Raw genomic sequence first — 20,737 nt, 5'->3', positions numbered from 1 at the left:
CCCGAGGTACCACTGTATTAGGTTATACATTGTTGCTCTATATATCACTAAGTTGGGAACAAGGTGTGGGAGTGAGCCCTTCAGTTTAGACCTGATGCATGACCTTGTTGGAAAGGAATATTCTCCCAACACAATGTCTGATTGTACTCAGTCTTGGGAGGGAGGTGGGGTTGCCTTCCCTTCTTAGGCTCAGAGCAAAATCTAGAGCAGCAATGGGGACCCCCACCCCGGTCCTCCAGATGTTGCTTGAGGACATCTCCCATCAACGCTGATCATTTGTCACGTCGGCCTATGGGAGCTGGAGCATCAGCATGCGGAATGCCACCTGTGATTCTAGAAGGTGGAAGGTGCCATGTTGCAGCCCACCCCCCAAATTATTTTGAAAAGATCTAGTGGTTGTATTTGGCTCATGTTTATCCTAGTCCAGGGGACCAAAAGACTTCCTCCCTTTCTCCCCAAAGACCTGGGACTTGTGGAAGTTATGATTTTCCTCTATAAGTGTGTGGGCCGATTCACTTGCTCAAATCATCTGATGGCATTTGCTCTGCAGTCCCCATTCTGATGGACAATTGCTCTCCACTCCTGAAACATGAAAGACTGATCTGGTTTTTGTCTGTAGTTTGGTGGGTGAGCCTGCTTTTAAGGCAGAGAGCGGAATTTTCTGGCATTGGAAGGGTTCTGAATCTACAGGAGCTTCCAGACAATCTGTTTATTGACCATTCATAGAATCGTAGAATTGCAGAGTTGGAAGGGACCTCAAGGGTCATCTAGTTCAACCCCCTGCAACACAGGAATCATTCATCCTTATTTGTTTGCAGGGAGATTAGATAATATTAGTTATTTAACGACCATTCATTATGGATCTGTTTGCAGGGGAGGTTAGAGGATGTCATGTCTAACCAAGCATTATCCCACAATTCCAGTACATTTTACCATCACTTCGCTTACTGCAGAAAATCTTTTTGGGAAGAGAGTCTGTTGCACAGGACCTCTCATTCAGTGTAAATGTGTGGTCTGAATTTTCCTGGATGCAATTGAATCCCACCCCAAAATAGTGACACACTGGAAGCACCCCATGAATTCCAAATATTACATTTGCAGAATAGCTGGACAGCAGCCCAATTCATAGCTAAGCTAAAGGACTTAGATGCAAACCAATTTAGCTTTGATGGAAATAAGTTAGATTATAGTCAAGTACTTTGGCTTAATATGGACCCTCAAGGGAAAATGTAGGGCCCCTCCAGATGACCTATTTGCTTGTACAAAAACTTACGTGGAAGTTAGATTATATCTGGCCCTCAACAAATGCTTCCAGAGTGTTCTAGCATCTTCCGCATAGCCATTAGTTCATTCCACACTTTTCAATGCATTTCCCCTTCACCTGTCAAACTGCAAAAAGTCCTTATGTTTTTTACAAGTGGATTTGCTGCACTAGAGCCAGAATGCTTTGAATTCATTTTAAATGTGTAAGCCTACAGTTCTGGGGTGCCACTGAATCCCTCCCACAGAATACTGAGAGCTCCTCCAGACTGGTGTTGTTTTTTTGAGAGTGCGTTCTGCAACATATTAATGACACAATAATAGTGCATTCATGCTGGATATATAATGGACTGTTCACACGTTTCCCTTTATGAGCTGTTCTGTGGTGCTTCCGCAATGTTACAGCCTTATTGCCATCTGGAGGGGCATCCTTGTGCGATAAGTGGCACCAAACAACAACACCCCACCCCGGAAGATTTGTTGTGTGAAGTTACAGGATTTCAGCAGGAAGCTATGGTACATGCCCTAATTGCAAATGAAGCAGTATGTCCACCCCAAATCTCCTCTGCATCCGGGAGTTGTAGGCCTGTGAGACAGTGTTCCAGGCATCCATGGAACAGTCCATGCACATCAGAACACATTTCTGCTCGGAGTTGTTGAGGGATCTTCCAGGTTTTCTAATACACTTCAGGAAACATTTTCCCGTCATCCTCTGCAGCAGCTCCTGCGAATTTGCCACAGTAATCCGCACCTTGACCTACTCCACCAGCACCCCAGGGATCATCAGCCACCAGACGAGAAGTCCCCGTTGTCCAACTCCATGCCCATCGCAGGCCTGCCAGCAGGGGCATTGCTAATGAGAAGTTTCAGAGGACCCAAGACGTATGGGGATGAGCGAGCGAGTTACATCTCTGGTCTCCAAAGCACATAGAGAACTGACATAATCTACAGATACAGCTATAAGGTGATGGCTTAAGATGACACCATCTGAACCAATTAAGTATAAGTTCTCCCATCCTTGCAGCACTGTGACAGAAAATGGTACGCCTGCTGGTGGCACCATCATCATCTTCATCTAGATTTCTTAACTGCCTTTCGCCATGAGGTCCCAGCGAGGCTTACAACAGTCTAAGAAACAGTATTAAAAACATCAGTTTTGTCTATGCTGACTCCTCAGAAGGAGAGGAAGTACAACGCCTAATTAATTCATGGAATTTGCTTCTCCAGGATGCTGGGAATAGCTTTTTAAATACAGATTAGACATCTTGACAGACGGACCCTGAAAGCCAAGTGGAACCCACAATGGAGAGGAGGATCAACAGCTATTAAGTCATGATCACTCAGAACAGAATTTCTATGGTCCAAGGCAGTATACCTTTGATTATCAGATCAGATAGGAACATAAGAGTCTGTCTTACACCTTCATCCATCTAACTTAGTCTTATCTACACTGATTGGCATCAGCTCTCCAGAATTCCAGAAGGGAGTCTTCCCCGGCTCTTTTTGTAGCACGTAGGGGTTGAACCTGTGCCCTGCCATCAAGCGGCAGTCATTCCTTAATAGAAGTAACAGGGAAAGAGCTAGTGTGATGTTGGACTGGGACCCAGAAGATGTTGGTCTAAATCCCCACCCAGCCATGAAGCTCATAGGGTGACCCCGGCCTGGAGCAGTCACAGTCTCTCAGCCTAGCCTACCTGAGCCTTCTTTTTTGTGAACATAAAATGAGGAAAGAGAAGAACTATGTAAACCACCTTGAGCACCTTAGATGAAAGGGGGAGATAGATGTGTAATAAATAAATGAAAGATAGCATATATTGGCTGAGATGGCGCTTTGGTCTTTTCCAGCAAAGGAATCCTTCTTTTCTCTCTCTCCCCCCCCTCTCTCTCTCTCACACACACACACCTGGGGCACAACCGTAAATCACACTGTATATGTTTGCAGTACTGGTGGGCCAAAAACGGGCAGCAAGGAAAGCAAAGGGAAAGACTTAAGGCTGTGTTTGCATTCCCATTTACTCTGCACCCAGTGTGTTTCCACTGCTGGTTTGGGGAAGCAATGTGCATACGACGGTAGCTGCCATCCATAGTTTCTTCTACTGCGTTTTGATGTGTGTGTCCCGTCCCCCCAGCTTCGATTGGAATTGAGAAAAATAATGACCTAGCTGCCTTCTAAGCTGGTAATGTGTACACAGCGTAAGATGCAACACTGAGAGCAGCAGCAAAGGGAGACACACCCACACCCCATTCCAAATATGCTGAGAGCACTCGCAAGCATTGCACAGCCAGACCGATGGTTACCCAGCGGAGCCCTCTGCTCCCTCTTGGGGGAATGCAAAAGTCTACAGAAGGGTTCTGTGCAGCTCCCAAATGTATTTTAAAGAGATCGGCTGGTCCAGTAATAATTATACGGAGATTTCCCCCACCCAAAGACATAAAGATCCTCTTAAGAGTGTCTCTCCTCCCTCCCCCACCTAAGCTGAAAGCCTCCATCTTTCTGTGCGCTGGGAGACCTCTTAAAGGGACCCCTTTAATAGCTAGGTTGCTCCTTGTTTATAATTGCCCCTTTTCGCGAACAAAGAAATGCATTATGGCCCCCTTTTCTTCAATGGCACCTCAAAGCAAGAACATTCTTTAACATGTTGTTGTGAGAGTTTGTTTGGGAGAGGGAGAAATTTAGGATTGGCGGAGGAGGTCTTAATTATGCAACATGTAGGGGCCATTAACAAGCAGATCTTAAAGCAAAGTTCATTAAATTTTAATTGATTGTAATTGTATGTTGGGATCCTCCCATACTTATGGGATGTGCTGGGTGGGTGCAAATTTGATTTCTATGTCAGTTCTGGTAGGAAAGGAATGCTGGACTGGGGGGCACCATTTATTAAAACAACTGTTAGATACTTATTTCAAATCCTGCATCAAATTTACATGTTCTTGTATACGTTGGGATGAAGTGACACTGAAAAGGTGTGGAAGTCTTATTTTATTCTACTGAAATGCTTTAACTTTGTTTATTTTCACATTACAGAAAGATGGAATCATCAAGCAAGGCTGGCTGGTCATTAACTACATAATCTCCTTAAATTGTTCCTTAAGATAAACTTAAAGACACTGGTTTGGAACCAGAGTCAAGCTGCAGTCCACTTACCTGGGAATTCAAAAGTACTCATTTCTGAGCATCTGTGGTTAGGATTTCACTGCAAATAGCTTGAATTTAGGGTGTCGTACACCACCACCCCTTCATGGAACGGCAGGGCCATTGCTGCATCCATAGTCCTGGGGGTGGGCGAGACAATGAGAAGGGGCTAAGTCCATAGAGCTGTGCATATCTGTCCATAGGCAGATACTCAGGCAATAGAAATACAATCGGTAGAGAGGGCTCTGTGTGATGTCATTTCCCCTGCATCTTCTAGAGGGAAAGGAGCATACAGTACTTCCTGTTCGTCTCTCTCTCTCTCTCTCTCCCTTTGACCAGTGTTGGATTCAAACATGCCTCCATTTGATCCAACTTTAGGCACGTGCCCACACCTTCCCAAGTGTCCTATTTTCCAGGGACGTCCCTGATTTAGAGAAGCCATCCTGATTTCTGATTCGATCCCAGAATGTCCCACTTTTCCTTAGGATGTCCCTAGTTTCATTGGAGAATTTTTTTTAAAAAATGTTAAATGTTTTTCTATGTTTTTATTTATGTTGGAAGCTACCCAGAGTGGCTGGGGCAATCCAGTAAGATATGTGGGGTATAAATAGTAAAATTATCATTATGGAATGGGATGTCCCTATTTTCATCAGAGAAATGTTGGAGGGTATGCATCCCTGAAGCTGGTTATACTATAAATATAGATATTTTGCCTGCATAGTTTTTACTGCTGCCATTACTACGAACCAGTGTACGATTATAAGTAAATTATATTTTTTAAACTTATTTCCCAAGTTGTTCCTTGATTCTTTATTAGGCTGGGTAAGAAGGGGGAAGCCAGAGTACAGTGGTAGCTCGGGTTACATACGCTTCAGGTTACAGACTCCGCTAACCCAGAAATAGTACCTTGGGTTAAGAACTTTGCTTCAGGATGAGAACAGAAATTGTGCTCCTGCGGCGCAGCAGCAGCCGCAGGAGGCCCCATTAGCTAAAGTGCTGCTTCAGGTTAAGAACAGTTTCAGGTTAAGCACAGACTTCCGGAATGAATTAAGTACTTAACCCAAGGTACCACTGTACTTTGTTAACTGGACTTGCTCAAAACAGAGTTTTGCAGCCTGATTCCTAGGCTTTTAATTTTGCTGACAAAGGATGGGATTTTTAAAACTGTTCAGCTCTCACACATGGGTACCTGGAGTAATAAAATGCAATTAAGGTATCCTCTCCTACCCAATGAAACCCATCCCACAGTCATTGCAGTGAAGCTGGTCCCTAAGGATACCATAGCTCATCCTACTGAAAGCCACCAAGAGGTCAAGGAGAATTAAAGAGGGTCACATCCTCGCTGCCCTGCATTCCGACATAGGACAATCAATGGCCTAGTCATCTACTACCTGACTCAATTTGTACACCACACATAAGAAGAGTCCTGCTTGATCAGGCAAAGGGCCCATCTGGTCCAGCACCCTGTTCTCACAGGGGCCAACCAGATGCCTACGGAAAGCAGGCAAGTAGAACATGGGTGCAACAGTGCAATTCACTCACCAGCGATTCCTGGTGACTGGCATCATAAAATACTGTGGTACCTCGGGTTAAGTACCGTATTTTTTGCTCTATAAGACTCACTTTTTCCCTCCTAGAAAGTAAGGGGAAATGTGTGTGCATCTTATGGCGCAAATGCAGGCTGTGCAGCTATCCCAGAAGCCAGAACAGCAAGAGGAATTGCTGCTTTCACTGCGCAGCGATCCCTCTTGCTGTTCTGGCTTCTGAGATTCAGAATTATTTTTTTTCTTGTTTTCCTCCTCCAAAAACTAGGTGCGTCTTGTGGTCTGGTGCGTCTTATAGAGCGAAAAATATGGTACTTAATTCGTTACGGAGGTCCATTCTTAACCTGAAACTGTTCTTAACCTGAAGCACCACTTTAGCTAATGGGGCCTCCTGCTGCTGCCGCGCCGCCGGAGCACGATTTCTGTTCTCACCCTGAAGCAAAGTTCTTAACCTGAAGCACTATTTCTGGGTTAGCGGAGTCTGTAACCTGAAGCGTATGTAACCTGAAGCGTATGTAACCTGAGGTACCACGGTACTGCCTCTGACAGTGGAGGGAGAATACAGCCATCATGGCTAGCACCCATGGATAGCCTTAACCTCCACGAATTTGTCTAATCCTCTTTGAAAGCCACCCAAGATGGTGGCCATCACTGCCTTGTGGGGAGGCTACCTTTCTTGTGTGTGTGTGTATGAGTGTGTTCGACTGCCACCACCCAAAAAAATACTGTTTTTCCCTCCCCTTCTTGCTGCAAGGAATCTTTTCTCCCCACCCCCACCTTGCGCTTTTGGGGAATGTGGTCTGTGTAACAGGACCAAGCCATCTGCCTTCCTGACACGAGGTGGCCTTTCTTTCTGAACAACTGACCCTAACCCTTTCTTCCCTTATCTCTCTCCCCTTCTCCGCTGCCAACTTAACCTCCTCCCTTCCCGCCTCCTCCCCCTCCTGCCATCTCCGCTTACCCTCAGCGTCTTATCTCCTGGCCGTTGTAATTCTTCCTCTGTCATATTTCAAAACCCCTCTTAGCTCTCTCATGCCTGACCCGGGGCCTTTTATCTGGGGCCATTTTTCTCCCCGCAACTTGACCCTTTTTAAAAGCATAAAAAGGAACCCCTTCCCCTTTCTGCTATCTTCCTTCCCTCCCTCAGACATACTTTCCAAGTTTTCTCAGATAGGCAGCTCGGAGCTGGGCTTTCGTCCCTGGAGCAATTGACCCAGGGCCAGAATTCTCCTGGCTTCCTCAGATCCTATTGCCTGCTTTGTTTCAAGCTATTTGGAAACAACCCCCCCCCCCAATGGAGGCAGGCCAGGGGCTTTCTGATGCCACATTTGAAGGCATATGATTTGTCTTCATCTATTGGACTGTTGGAAAATGCTTTGCTACTCTTGTACGATACCATCACTGGTAAGCATGGCTTGCACGATTCTTTGGATCTTCCAAAATACTACAATTTAAGCTCAGTAAGGCATGTTCATGACTTATAATGAAGGAAGGTGAGGACAGGTGACCTCACCTAGGCCCGAAATCACCCCCCACCAAAGCAGGCTCAAAGCTTCTCAAAACTTTTCAAAATCATTTTCTCAGCAGCTAAGCATCAGAAACATTCCGCTCTGCTGTAACAAAGGTAGAGAACAGTCCATTGTTTCTCAGGCCTTTCTCATGTCTTCTGGCCTTGCTAAAGAACCACATTGCAACTTACTTTCTGTCCGGGAACCATGCCAGAACAAGAGATTGAAACACACCTGAACACTCTGAAACCCCTTTCTTGGGAAGGGTGCCAAGAGTCCCAAGACAGCTTTCTGTTCATGCTCAGAGGACTCCTGAGGGAGGAGAAAGGAGGAGGGAACTGGAAAGGGGTATATATGTTTGTGCACATGACTGTGAACTCGTGCATGCTTTTTGTGACTTATCACACTTGCTCCTTCTACCAGTTCATGGATGGTAGAAATAAAACCTTTTTCTCCAAAACTATTCCTTGAGTGTCTGTTGACTCCCACTTCACTTTCCCAGGCGCAATATTTTCCCCACCCGAGGGCAAAGCCTCATAAGGCTACAATTATTTTCCTGGATTGACATGGTTTCTTGCCAGTAGTATTTTGCACATGTCCATTATTGCCCATTTTAGGAATATAGAGTTGTAAACAAAAATTTGCCCTTTTCCTTTATGGGGTATCCAAGAGCCCATATAGAGTCCTTACATAGGTTCCCTATTGATAGGAGAGAATAACAGAGGCCAACCAGAGAATAATGATAAGCAAAGCAGCTAGTAAGCTTGATCTTTATTGATCTGTTGCAACAGGGTGTTCCCCTCACCCGCAGGAGAGAGGAGGGACCCAGAAAAATGGCGTGCAAGGCCTTATAAAGACTTTTGAAATTGCCACCCTGTACATCAAGACCACCCCCAGAAACATCATACATACATCACAGAAGGGGTGTAACCTAAGACCACCCCTCAGATACATCACACCTACATCACAGAAAAGGTGGGGAATCAAAATGGTTCCAGGTTGGTCTTCCTGTGCTGATCTATGTATGTGCTTGGTTGGTACACTTATGAACAATACCATATATCTAAGACCATAAAATTTCTATCACAAAAGGAAGCTGCCTTATGCTGAGCCACACAGACGTTTGCTCCATCTAGCAATCTAACTCAATATTAGTAGCCCTGCAGGATTTCATACAGATGCTCTACTCCTGAGCTATGACCCTTCCCCAAACTTTCCTGACAGCATGGGGCTTCCCTTTTGCTTTTAGCTTGTATCTACAACCAAAGCTGTCCCCAGTGAGCTATGTGGCTGAGTGGGGATTCAAACCCTTGGCTTTCAGGACCTAGCCCAACACTCTGACCAACACATCACACTGCCATGATGTGCTCTGAGTGACTTTGGCCCAGTCACTCTTTCTGAGCTACTTCACCCCTGTCCCTCTCAAAGATCTACAATCCTCAGTGAAGAGGGGTAAGTTGTCAAAGCATTATGGGAACTGTACCTCTGTGACAGGGAAAGTGGTACCATAGTGTTTTAAATGTATGGTGTGGATGTGACTTAAGCTGCTAGAATTTGTTGAACCTGAGATATGAGGCAAAATGTATGGACACACTATTCTCTTCCATTTTTGTCCTCAGAAACTGTGCCCTCCCTTTTTCTCTGTGTGTCTGCCTCTCTTTGTGTGCCCACCTCAGTGGGTTTTTCCAGGTTGTTGGCTGGGGTCACTGGCTTGTTTGGGCAAGTTGTTTTTCAGCCTCACTAGGCAAGTTGTTTTTCAGCTTATCCAAACTTACTTTTTGCACCATTCTCCCCAGGTACAGGTCTGCGCTTAAAAGTTCTGTGTCTGAAAGCAGGGTGTTTTTTTTGCTCCAGAACATTCCCCATGAAAAGCTGCTCTTTAGCACCCAATCGGAGCAACAACTCAGGTTTTCTACTGATTGATAGTTGCTCTAAAGGTAAAGGTACCCCTGACCATTAGGTCCAGTCGTGGGCGACTCTGGGGTTGCGACGCTCATCTTGCTTTATTGGCCGAGGGAGCCGGCGTTTATCCGCAAACATCTTCCAGGTCATGTGGCCAGCATGACTAAGCTGCTTCTGGCGAACCAGAGCAGCGCACGGAAACGCCGTTTACCTTCCCGCCAGAGCGGTACCTATTTATCTACTTGCACTTTGATGTGCTTTCGAACCGCTAGGTTGGCAGAAGAGTTTCTCTACTTGGATGCTAAATCGTGGGGCGGGGGGAAGCTCAGGAGCAAAAAAGGGGGGGGGCAAGCAGACATGGAGCTTTAAAGCATGGACCACGCCTGGAAAGAGCAGAGGAAAGGTAAGCAGATAAGCCCTCTGTCCCATCTGTGAAAGGGATACATGTTTTCTGGATGCTTAATTCCTTTTCCATATCCTTCTATATTATTTTTGCACTAGGTTGTCGTCAGGCTTCTTCGCACTGGCTTCACCACATTTGCATAGAGGCCAACGTAGCTACCTCATTGGCTCTCAACCTGCATGCCTAGCTCCTCCTACCCCGTGTGCCTATTCAACTTGCGCATGCCTATGCATGCATTGCCTTATTCTCAACTGTTGGGCAGGTGTGTGAGAATAATGCACGTGAGTTCACTACAGTGGTACCTCGGGTTAAGAACTTAATTTGTTCCAGAGGTCCGTTCTTAACCTGAAACGGTTCTTAACCTGAGGCGTGCTTTCGCTAATGGGGCCTCCTGCTGCCGCTGTGCCACTGGTGCACGATTTCTGTTCTTATCCTGGGGCAAAGTTCTTAACCTGAAGCAACCACTTCCTGGTTAGTGGAGTTTGTAACCCAAAGCATCTATAACCCAAAATGTATGTAACCCGAGGTACCACTGTACCTACTTTTAGACACACACCCTAGGGTGTACCTATTGGAGATGCTGGCTCTGTGTCTCGGCTTGCTTTCTTGAGTGACCTGCTCAGAGGGTGAGAGTTCTGTGCCATGGATTTCGTGGTTGCCCTTGAGACTGGAGACTCTTAAGCCCCAGAGTTCCCCATCCGTAAAATGGGTGAATGTTTGATGTCTTCTGAACACTGTATATGTTCCATGTGCATATATGTGTGAGATACATATACCTGGCTCATCTGCTGTATATGTGCTTTCATTTCTCTTGCGACAAGAGTTGTAGCATGGATTGTGTTGGTTTGCTCTATAGTAGTCTGATATCACCAAGCAGTACCATCCAAATGCCTGAGGTCCTTGCTATAACTGCACACCTTAGAAAGATGAACAGAGTGTTTGCTATCCTTTCCACCCTTGAGTCTATGATTGGGGTTTACCTAGTGACCTGCTGGGCTATGTCCTCAGGCCCTGCTAATCTGCCAGAACATTGTCTTTTCAAGGGTTGGTAACCCTGACCTAGAACTGTACATATTCCACCATTTCAAAACCACCCAATGCAAGTGCAGAAATCAGTGCTGGCAACAGAATTCTACTTCTTAAGAATCTCTGCGTTCATTTCAGGGGCGCCGACTTATAAAAAATATTGGGGGGGCCCAAGACCTCCAAACCGCTGCTGCTGGGGGAACGAAAGGGGCGAGCCCCGGGCTGCCCCGACCTTAAGTGAATCTGTGAGGGCCCGCCCTTTGCGGCAGCCGATTGGCTGCCGCCGTGGGCGGTGAATATTAATGAGCTAGGGGGAATCCCCGCTTCTCGAGGGGCTGACGCCAGCCCCGCGAGATTGTTGATGGGTCGAGAGCCCGCAACCCCACCCCCTCTCTAGATCAGGAGTGGCTTTGTTTTAACTCATTACTGAATGTATTTTAAAAGGTAACTATTGTCAAACAAGGAAAATAAAAAAATACCAACATAATTTTGTGATTTTACAAAGCATAATATAACTAATAATTTTCTTAAATTATTGGGGGGGCAGAGCCCCCCCAAACGAATTTTTGAGGGGGCTCGGGCCCCCTCAGGCCCCATGAAGTCAGCTCCTATGGTTCATTTTAAAAGCAAAACGAAACATCTCTGCAGCTTCTAAGGCTGTAAAGGTATACAGTGCGTGTACAAGATGGGTGAATCTCACTCGCAAGACCTCAAAAGAATGATTTCCAGGGAGCAGCCCTTCGAGGGGCAGCCAGAGCTCTTTGCCTTCCCTGTGTTGAGCAGAAGCAAATTAAATACATGGTGCAAAGTAAGCAAATATGCTCAATGCGCATTATGAATTTTCACACACTGTTCTGCAGCAAAGAATTTGGGTTGCCTTCCTGCCAAATTTTGATTTGGGGGGGGGGGCAGAAACAGGCTGCTTGGGAGAACTGGGTGATTTGTAAAACTTGCCTGTAGATGGATTTAATTCTACCACCAAGCTTATTTCGAGACAGGGCCAGTCTTGTCTGCACCCCGAGACTCGGTCATAAATAACATCAAATTGTCCTGTAGTTTTGACGTGTCCTGAATAAAAACTCCAGCGGAAAGTCCTCAGGGAAGAATGGGCCTGTTTCTCTCTCCTACTCCGAAATTTGCACCCAACACCAGGGCCTTTTCTATCCTGCTTCTCCCCCCTCCCTCTAAGTTTTCTCTCCATTGTTCTTTCTTCTTCTTTTTCTTTTGGGATTTTCTCCCTGACCCAACCCCCCTGCTTGCTTTTTTCTTTCTTTCCCTCCTTCCCCCTTCTCTACCCTGGCCTGTTTTTTTTCTTTTCTAACTTCTTTCCCCCACTCTCTCTCTCTCCTTTTCCTGTAACTTAAGCTTTTGTTGAGAGTAGGAGAAGGCCAGCCTGCCTTGAAAAGAGGCCCCCTCTCTGCCTTTCAGGGCGTAATTGAAACCATCGCGCTGTTCGTAGCTGTGGGGTGGGGTGGGGGGTGGAGAGAGGGGCTCCCGGAATCAAAGACCTGGGGCTTGGGCGGAGGGGAATAACTTGACCCTTCAAGACAAAATTTGATTTATGACCCTCTTGCCCACCAGCTAGTCAATCGGCTTTTCCTAACCTAACACTTGGCAGCAGAATGAGAGCGAGAGATCTCCCCCTGCCCCCAAAATCAGAGGACCAGAAGCAGAAGGCATTAACCGGATCTTATGCATGTACATCTAAACGGTACTTGCTAGCAGACCCCACCAGCAAGAACTGTGAGGGAAACGCTTTGTGCCAATTCCCTGCTGCAGTGCAAGAGGCCTGTTTTTTTGTTTTAAGTTCCTTCGCCTAAAACAGCTGAAAGACAGGCAGAAATTCAGCAGGACAAGCAGTTTACATCCCTGGGTCGCCTCCAGCACCAAGTCAGTAAATCCTTAACTAGTTGAACTTCTACCTCTCATGCAAGTTGTTGAAAACTCAGAAAGTCTGCTGCCAGAGCAATGGGCATCAACCATAGATGCTACCTTTCCTTTAGCAGGGAATCAAGTTGCCTGTTGCCTAAAACTGTCTCATTGTTCCAGCCCTTCAACCCACCCCAGAATACTCAGTGAGGACTAACCAGGGCTCAGCACAAGTATGTGACCTCTGGAACGTGTGTGGTGATAATGGAAGGAGTGCCTCTAAGCAGTATGGAATTTGAGCCACGGGACTCAACCTCAGACCTGTTTTCAGTATCAGGCTTGGATTGTACTTCCCTGAAAAAGCTAGTCAGATGGTGAGCCTCTGAACATGCGCAAAACGACTTCCTGATCTGGAAATTATAAGGCACGCACCTTTGTATCTGTCTTGTTGGGCTGGAACTCCCTGCTAAGAGAAAAAGTCCATCATCCTGGCAGATTTCTCGTTAGATATCATTCCCTGCTCCTCATTCATGTTGCATTTCCATAGTGCAGAACCAGGAAGTCGTCTTAGGCTGGATTTGCCAGATGCATTAATTCAGCTCCTGCTTCTCAGAGTTTTAAAGACATGCAGGCACATCTCTTACTATATTCTAAGGCAGAGCAGTAAGTTTTATGCTTCCAGTGGAGGAACCTCATTGCAAAGTGTGTCTTAACTCGTTGATTTCCAGAAACCTGGGCTTTTGCTGGGAGCAGCCCAGCTCTTGCAGAATATGCTTTAAATTGAACCGAGCTCTTGCATACCACTCTTGCAAAAGTCTGAGCAGGATGCCCTCTCCAATACATCTGATGACATATCTTTTATTGGTTATAGTTTCCTCACACCAATTTTATAGACTTTGCTGTCTGCAAATCATGTGTCTTTGAGCTTTCCAGGTCAGTCATATGCTATGTTGGGAAAACATATTTGTGCTATTCATAAATGTTGAGCATGGGTACGCCTCCAGCTCACTCATGATGTAAGCTATTTCCTATTCACTTCAGTTCTTTGAAACCCTCCATACGCCAGGCAAATAGTCATACACGCTGCAAATTAGTTTCAGCATTTTATGCTGGGTGTCGGAAAAGAAGATGATTCACACCTTGCTTCTATTTCATGGGCTCGCATGCGGAGTCACACCTCCTCTTTCCAGTCCTCTCTATAGAATCTTAAGTCAGTGTCTGCATGGAGTTGCATTATTTGTGCATCATTTTGTAGAGGTGTGCCAGAAATGTAATCCTCCTCATGGTGTTGCAAGCACATGATGCTGCTGTTTGAAGTTGGTCAAAAACCGTCGCAGGCACACGTTTTTACCATAAATAGCAATAGCTGTTATTTTGAGGGGGCTAAGGAAGTAGTGGGGTGTCAGGTAGTGGGGTGAAAAGCAGGAAGTAGAGGGAACGAGGGGCAAAGGAGCCATAAAGCTGAAGAGGAAGGGAAGGAGCTAGGGAAAGGTGAGGGAGCTAAGGGAAAGAGAAGTCAGAACGAGGAGGAAACCTTACATAGGACCTACATGCAGTTGACAGGAAAGAAATGGATGTTAGCTTTGGGTACTTGGGGGACAGAGGAAGTTAAAGCAGCAGCACAGCAGCTAAGAGCTGAATCCATCTTTTCCCAAGACACGTCCATTGTAAGTCATAGAATGTTCACAAACAGTCTAACTGCTAAGGGGCAAGAGTCCACCATGGAATGATGGCAAGACGGTCTCTGCAGAGAATTGTTTGCCTTAGAAAGAACAGATCATGCCAGATTTTAGCAGTCAGTAGGGTGCTCTGCAAGGATGCAGGGAAGAAAGGAGACTGGAGCACTTGGGGAGCAGAAAGAGTCAAGAGAATGCCAAGGAGCAGGAGTATAAAACTTAAACAGGGACTAGATTGCTAAATGAATGCGTTTTTGACATTGTTGTTTTGGCTGCGTTGTACTTGCGCCAGTGGGAGTGGGAGGCTGACCTGGTGCTTCCTGAAGAGGTTGGCTGACATCATTTGAGAACCCTTGATGCAGTGTCACTCTTGGAGGGGAGGAGCAAGGGGCAAAACTGGCTCCAGCTTTGGCTCCCGAGACCGTGACTCATTTAGGGAGATTAAATGCCATGCGCTCGGTTAATGAAATGTTTGCGTCCCGGCCTCCCCGCACCCCACCCCAGTTGCTGTCTCCGCTCAGCGGGAACAGCTGAGGGCCCTCATATGACCCAGCATGGGGGGCTGCACAACGGAAAGCCAAAGAGATAGTAGCCGGGCTACAGATCCCACAGCTGTGCTTGTCAGGCTAGATCTGGCTGGAATCCTCACCCATCCAAGGAGGAGGAGGGGTGGCACTGGCAGTGATGCAGCAGCCGCTTCTGTAGAAGAGGGACAGCCACTTTGCAAGAAGAGGAAGGGGAGAAGAGTCTGCCCCTCCGCCTGAAGCAAATTCAAGGAGTCCGCCATCTTGGCCAATTTGCTGCTGCTGCTACTTAAAAGAGGAGGAAACAAAACTCCATACCCTCCAGCATTTCTCCAATGAAAATAGGTGGCACTGTAGTCTAAACCACTGAGCCTCTTGGGCTTGCCGATCAGAAGGTCAGCGGTTCAAATCCCCGCGACTGGGTGAGCTCCCGTTGCTCTGTCCCAGCTTCTGACAACCTAGCAATTTGAAAGCACACCAGTGCAGGTAGATAAATAGGTACTGCTGCAGCGTACCTAAACGACGTTTCTGTGTGCTCTGGTTTCCGTCACAGTGTCCTTTTGTGCCAGAAGCGGTTTAGTCATGCTGGCCACATGACTTGGAAAGCTGTCTGTGGACAAACGCCGGCTCCCTTGGTCTGAAAGCGAGATGAGCGCCACAACCCCATAGTCGTCTTTGACTGGACTTAACTGTCCTTTACCTTACACTAAATAATTATATTATTATTATTATTATTATTATTATTATTATTATTATTTTATTATTTAAAGGTAAAAGTAAAGTGCTCCTGGACTATTAAGTCCAGTCAAACTTGACTGTGGGGTTGCAATGCTCATCTCACTTTCAGGCCGAGGGAGCTGGTGTTTGTCTGCAGACAGCTTTCCAGGTCATGTGGCCAGCATGGCTAAACCGCTTCTGGCACAACCGGACACTGTGCACGGAAATGCTGTTTACCTTCCTGCCGCAGCGGTACCTATTTTTCTACTTACGTTGGTATGCTTTCAAACTGCCAAGTTGGCAGTAGCTGGGACAGAGCAACGGGAGCACACCCTGTCACGTGAATTCACCAGGCAAGCCTCCCTGGGGAGAGCATTCCACAAAAAGGGAGCTGGGACAGAGCATTCCAAAAAGAGAGCTGGGACAGAGCATTCCACAAAAAGAGAGCTGGGACAGAGCATTCCTGGGGAGAGCATTCCACAAACAGGGAGCCACCACAAAAAAGGCCTGTTCTTGTGGAGGAAGCACACGAAGAAGGGCTTCAGATGATGGTCGCAGAGTCTGGGTCAGTTCATACGGGGAGAGACGGTACCTGAGGTATTGCAGTCCTGAGCTGTTTAAGACTTCATAGGTCAAAACCGGAACGTAAAATGGGCCTGGAAACTAATTGGCAGCCAGTGCAGTCGGGCTAAGATTGCCGTCATATGCTCAAAATCTACTGGTTGCTAAATTCTGCACCAGCTGAAGTTTCCAAACCGTCTTCAGAGGCAGCCTCACATATAACACTTTGCAGTAATCTAACCTAGAGGTTACCAGATCATATACAAGAGAAGTTAGGGGTGTAGCTGGGCCACCAGCTGAATCTGATGGAAGGCACCCTGCACCACCAAGGCCACCATAGCCTCAAGCGACAGTAATTGATTCAGAAGTACCGTACCTCCCAAACTGTGTACCCGCTCCTCCAGAGGCAACCTCCCATCCATCTGATCTTGGAAACCACCCTCTAAGGGGGCCTCAGTCTTATGCAGATTGTGCTTCACTTTACTGATTCTCATCCAATCCATTACCAAGGCAAGACAGTGGAGAGTGCTCTTGTCTGGGCAGAGGCAGATTTAGGGGAGAGCACGTGGTTTGGGCACTCTGGGTGCAGAGCATTGGGGTGCTGCAAGAGACAATGCACCTATGATGTAGAATGGAGCGTGAGAAGCAGGGGGCACTGAATTTTGGCATCACACAAGGCACCATTGAAATTTGAGACCCAAGGTCTGCCACTGTTTCAGGTTTCCTACAGGTACCTGGTTGGCCACGTTGAGAACTAGACTCTGGACCAAATCTAGCAGGTTTGCCTCGTGTTCTTACGGCCGTCTGCAAGGAAGTGTGGTCCTTTTGAGTGGCCACATCACATGATAGCTACTGCAAATGAAGGGTTGCATTTGTTGGGTAATTTGTATTGGCTGTAGTGATGTATGGAAGTGAGAGCTGGACCATAAAGAAGGCTGATCGCCGAAGAATTGATGCTTTTGAATTATGGTGCTGGAGGAGACTCTTGAGAGTCCCATGGACTGCAAGAAGATCAAACCTATCCATTCTGGAGGAAATCAGCCCTGAGTGCTCACTGGAAGGACAGATTGTGAAGCTGAGACTCCCAAGACTTTGGCCACCTCATGAGAAGAGAAGACTCCCTGGAGAAGACCCTGATGTTGGGAAAGATGGAGGGCACAAGGAGAAGGGGGCAACAGAGGATGAGATGGTTGGATAGTGTTTTCGAGGTTACCAGCATGAGTCTGACCAAACTACGGGAGGCAGTGGAGGACAGAGGTGCCTGGCGTTCTCTGGTTCATGGGGTCACGAAGAGTCGGACATGACTAAACGACTAAACAACAACAACAACAAGCAACCTGGATGTGGGTCAGCAATGAGAGGTCCAAGACCAGATAAATATCCTTTGCTGCATGACTCTGTAGTGTGCCCGTGTGCTTTGCTGCAGGATTCATTTTCTCTCTGATCTCTACAGTCAAGTCACAGGGAACCCAAGTCGAGGAGCCTGCCGTCGGTTTTGGCAAAGGGTACCAAACAGAAACTATTCCTTGCTTCCCATGGGAAAGCGATATTGCAAGGGGGGAGGCAGAAAGAGACTGCAGGTGGGCTTGGAGACGGCTGAGCTGGTCTTGGACCCTCTCCTGGTGCTTCCATTCACCTCCACCCGTCTCAAGCTTGCATGTGATGAGAAAATGCCGAAGGGGACAAGCTATTTATAGGGTGAGGGATCTTCCGGGACGCTGTGACAAATTTTATCCCATGTAAGAGATTTGCAGCACGGAAACTAATTAGCTGTATATTCCCCACCCTGGGGCAGCAACACCAACCTGCTGCCTTGCGTTCTTTTCTACTCCCCTCTCTGCCTCTTGCATTACGGGGTATTGCATAACTTGTATCTAGCTTAAAAGAGGCAGCAGTAGGATTCCAGTCTACTCCTGAAAGTATGAGAGCTGGCTGCTCTGCATCTAGGTATAAAGGTAAAGGTAAAGGACTCCTGAGAGTTAAGTCCAGTCGCGAACGACTCTGGGATTGCAGTGCTCATCTCGCTTTACTGGCGTTTGTCTGCAGATAGCTTTTCCAGGTCTTGTGGCCAGCATGACTAAGCCGCTTCTGGCAAAACCAGAGCAGCGCACGGAAACACTGTTTACCTTCCTGCCGGAACGGTACCTATTTGTCTACTTGCACTTTGACGTGCTTGCGAACTGCTAGGTTGGCAGGAGCAAGGACCAAACGACCTTCCAAACGGCAAGCCCTAGGCTCAGTGGTTTAGGTAAAGGTAAAGGGACCCCTGACCATTAGGTCCAGTCGTGACAAACTCTGGGGTTGTGGCGCTCATCTTGCTTTATTGTCCGAGGGAGCCGGCGTACAGCTTCCGGGTCATGTGGCCAACATGACTAAGCCGCTTCTGGCGAACCAGAGCGGCGCACGGAAGCGCCGTTTACCTTCCCGCTGGAGCTGTACCTATTTATCTACTTGCACTTTGATGGGCTTTCAAACTGCTAGGTTGGCAGGAGCAGGGACCGAGCAATGGGAGCTCACCCTGTCGCAGGGATTCGAACCGCTGACCTTCTGATTGGCAAGTCCTAGGCTCTGTGGTTTAACCCATAGCGCCAACAAAAGTGGGTTCAGAAGCACTCATGTATATCCTGAATAGTTCAGTTGGTTAGAGCATGGTGCTGATAATGCCAAGGTTGCAATTTCAATCTCTGTATGGGACAGCTGCATATTCCTGCATTGCAGGGGGTTGGACTACAAGATGATCCTCAGGGTCGCTTCCAGCTCTACAATTCCATGATTCTATGATGTTTTCCTTTTCTCGTTTTTTTGAAAGAGCTTCTCTAAACAGAGGGAAGTCGTCAGATAGCCATAGAGAAATGCAAAGGATCGCAGAAGTACAGCAAACTTTTAAAGTGTGGGGGGGGGGGGAGAAGAAGCTCCAAGACAGTTGAAGGAAGACTAAGCACGCTTAGTGGCCACAGAATGACAACTAAGAATTGAGGGACAGGGAAGGAATGGAAAAATTGGAAGGGAGGCAATGGAATGGGGTGCCCTGGAAGATGGTATGGCTAGCTGGCTGGCATCCAGAACAGGAACACTAGTCCACACTGCAACATTTTGTTGCAGGCTCCACTTGAAGATACATAATTCACAAGTATACGTCTACCAGTATTTACCACTGTGGTTCCCACTTTCACCCAGCTTTGTGCCTGCACTTGAGAATTTGCTGCTTTAACTTCTTTCCCCCGCACGTTGCATGTTTTAGATTGCGAATCGTCCAGCGGGAACTGTCATTTTCAATTATCTGTTCAGTGCACAGTATTGCCTTGAAGTTCTATTGGAGGGATAATAACACGACAAGAATGGGAAATTCCTGGGCCTGACCCTGCTTCCTAAAACACATCCAGGGGCCTGACACTGAGCAGTTCTAGTTCTTGCTGCAATCAAGCCCTGCAGCTTGAGTCTTCTGCCAAATGAGTTGCCAGACTGAATCTAGAGGATATGTTCATAGAAATACAGAGCAATCCCATGCACACTGTCCTGGCAGAAGGTCCCACTGGATGCGGGAGTGGGCAGGGAAACAACACTCTGCACATGCTTCAACACACTCTGTTTTTTATTATTGTTTTGCATAGGTAAAGGGACCCCTGACCATTAGGTCCAGTCGTGGCCAACTCTGGGGTTGCAGCGCTCATCTCGCTTTATTGGCCAAGGGAGCCGGCGTACAGCTTCCGGGTCATGTGGCCCCATGACTAAGCCGCTTCTGGCGAACCAGAGCAGCGCACAGAAACATCGTTTACCTACCCGCCGCAGCGGTACCTATTTATCTACTTGCACTTTGACATGCTTTCGAACTGCTAGGTTGGCAGGAGCAGGGACCGAGCTCACCCCGTCGCGGGGATTCGAACCGCTGACCTTCTGATCAGCAAGCCCTAGGCTCTGTGGTTTAACCCACAGCGCCACCATATATATAATATATATATATTATACCTTGGGACTGAAAGCAGAAGAGGCGCCAGGTTAAACTAAGCTTTATGGCAGAGCGAGAAGTTGCATCTCAAGGAATCTGTGTCTTATCTGAGAAAGAAAGCCAGGCCAGCTGCAGCAGCCTCCCTTCCCTGCCCCCACCAAGGTTCACACCCTTGCTTATCAAGACATGGGAGGTGTTGCGTTGCTGGAGCTCCCCATCCATCAAGCCAGAGTCGCCAGCCCCTTCCAAGTATACCATGTCAATTCCTCCCACCACCACCACCCCTGCCCCTCTGTTGACACAACCTATTCCCCAAGCTAAATACTGGGCGTAAAGGTTTCTTTGCTCAGTTCATCAAACTTCAAAGCACACCCCAGTCATATTTCAGCCTTTGCATGATACTTCCATAAATCCCTCCCCCTCCTGCCCAGTTTTTACACAGTAATAGATGAGAAGATATAGCTAGGGATGGGGACGCAGAGGAGGGGTTAGCTGCTCTTCTTCGTTCTGCATATCCCTTTGGTGTGGGGAAGGCTAGCCGTGCACTGCAAAAATGTAGACAGGCAACAGAGACCGTTTTTGTGTGTATAAAATTTAAAGCACAGTTTAGCCAAAGCCAGACCCTTTCTAAGTCCCATTGATTGCAACAGGAGAACCAGATGAAGATA

At 47.2% G+C, this 20,737-nt stretch overlaps 1 long non-coding RNA gene across 3 annotated transcripts in view; it reads left to right on the top strand.

The window, feature by feature from the left end:
• Nucleotides 1-4,404, top strand: part of LOC309354383 — a 63,941-nt gene extending 59,537 nt beyond the window's left edge. For all 3 annotated transcript variants that reach the window (XR_014162229.1, XR_014162230.1, XR_014162231.1), the window contains one exon: nt 4,286-4,404. This is a non-coding gene — a long non-coding RNA (uncharacterized lncRNA). The remainder of the gene's footprint in view (nt 1-4,285) is intronic.
• Nucleotides 4,405-20,737: the final 16,333 nt, after the last annotated feature.

This window comes from Podarcis melisellensis, assembly GCF_964234715.1.
Source record: "Podarcis melisellensis genome assembly, chromosome: 13".
Taxonomy (NCBI): domain Eukaryota; kingdom Metazoa; phylum Chordata; class Lepidosauria; order Squamata; family Lacertidae; genus Podarcis; species Podarcis melisellensis.
This window is presented reverse-complemented; position numbering and strand designations above follow the sequence as displayed.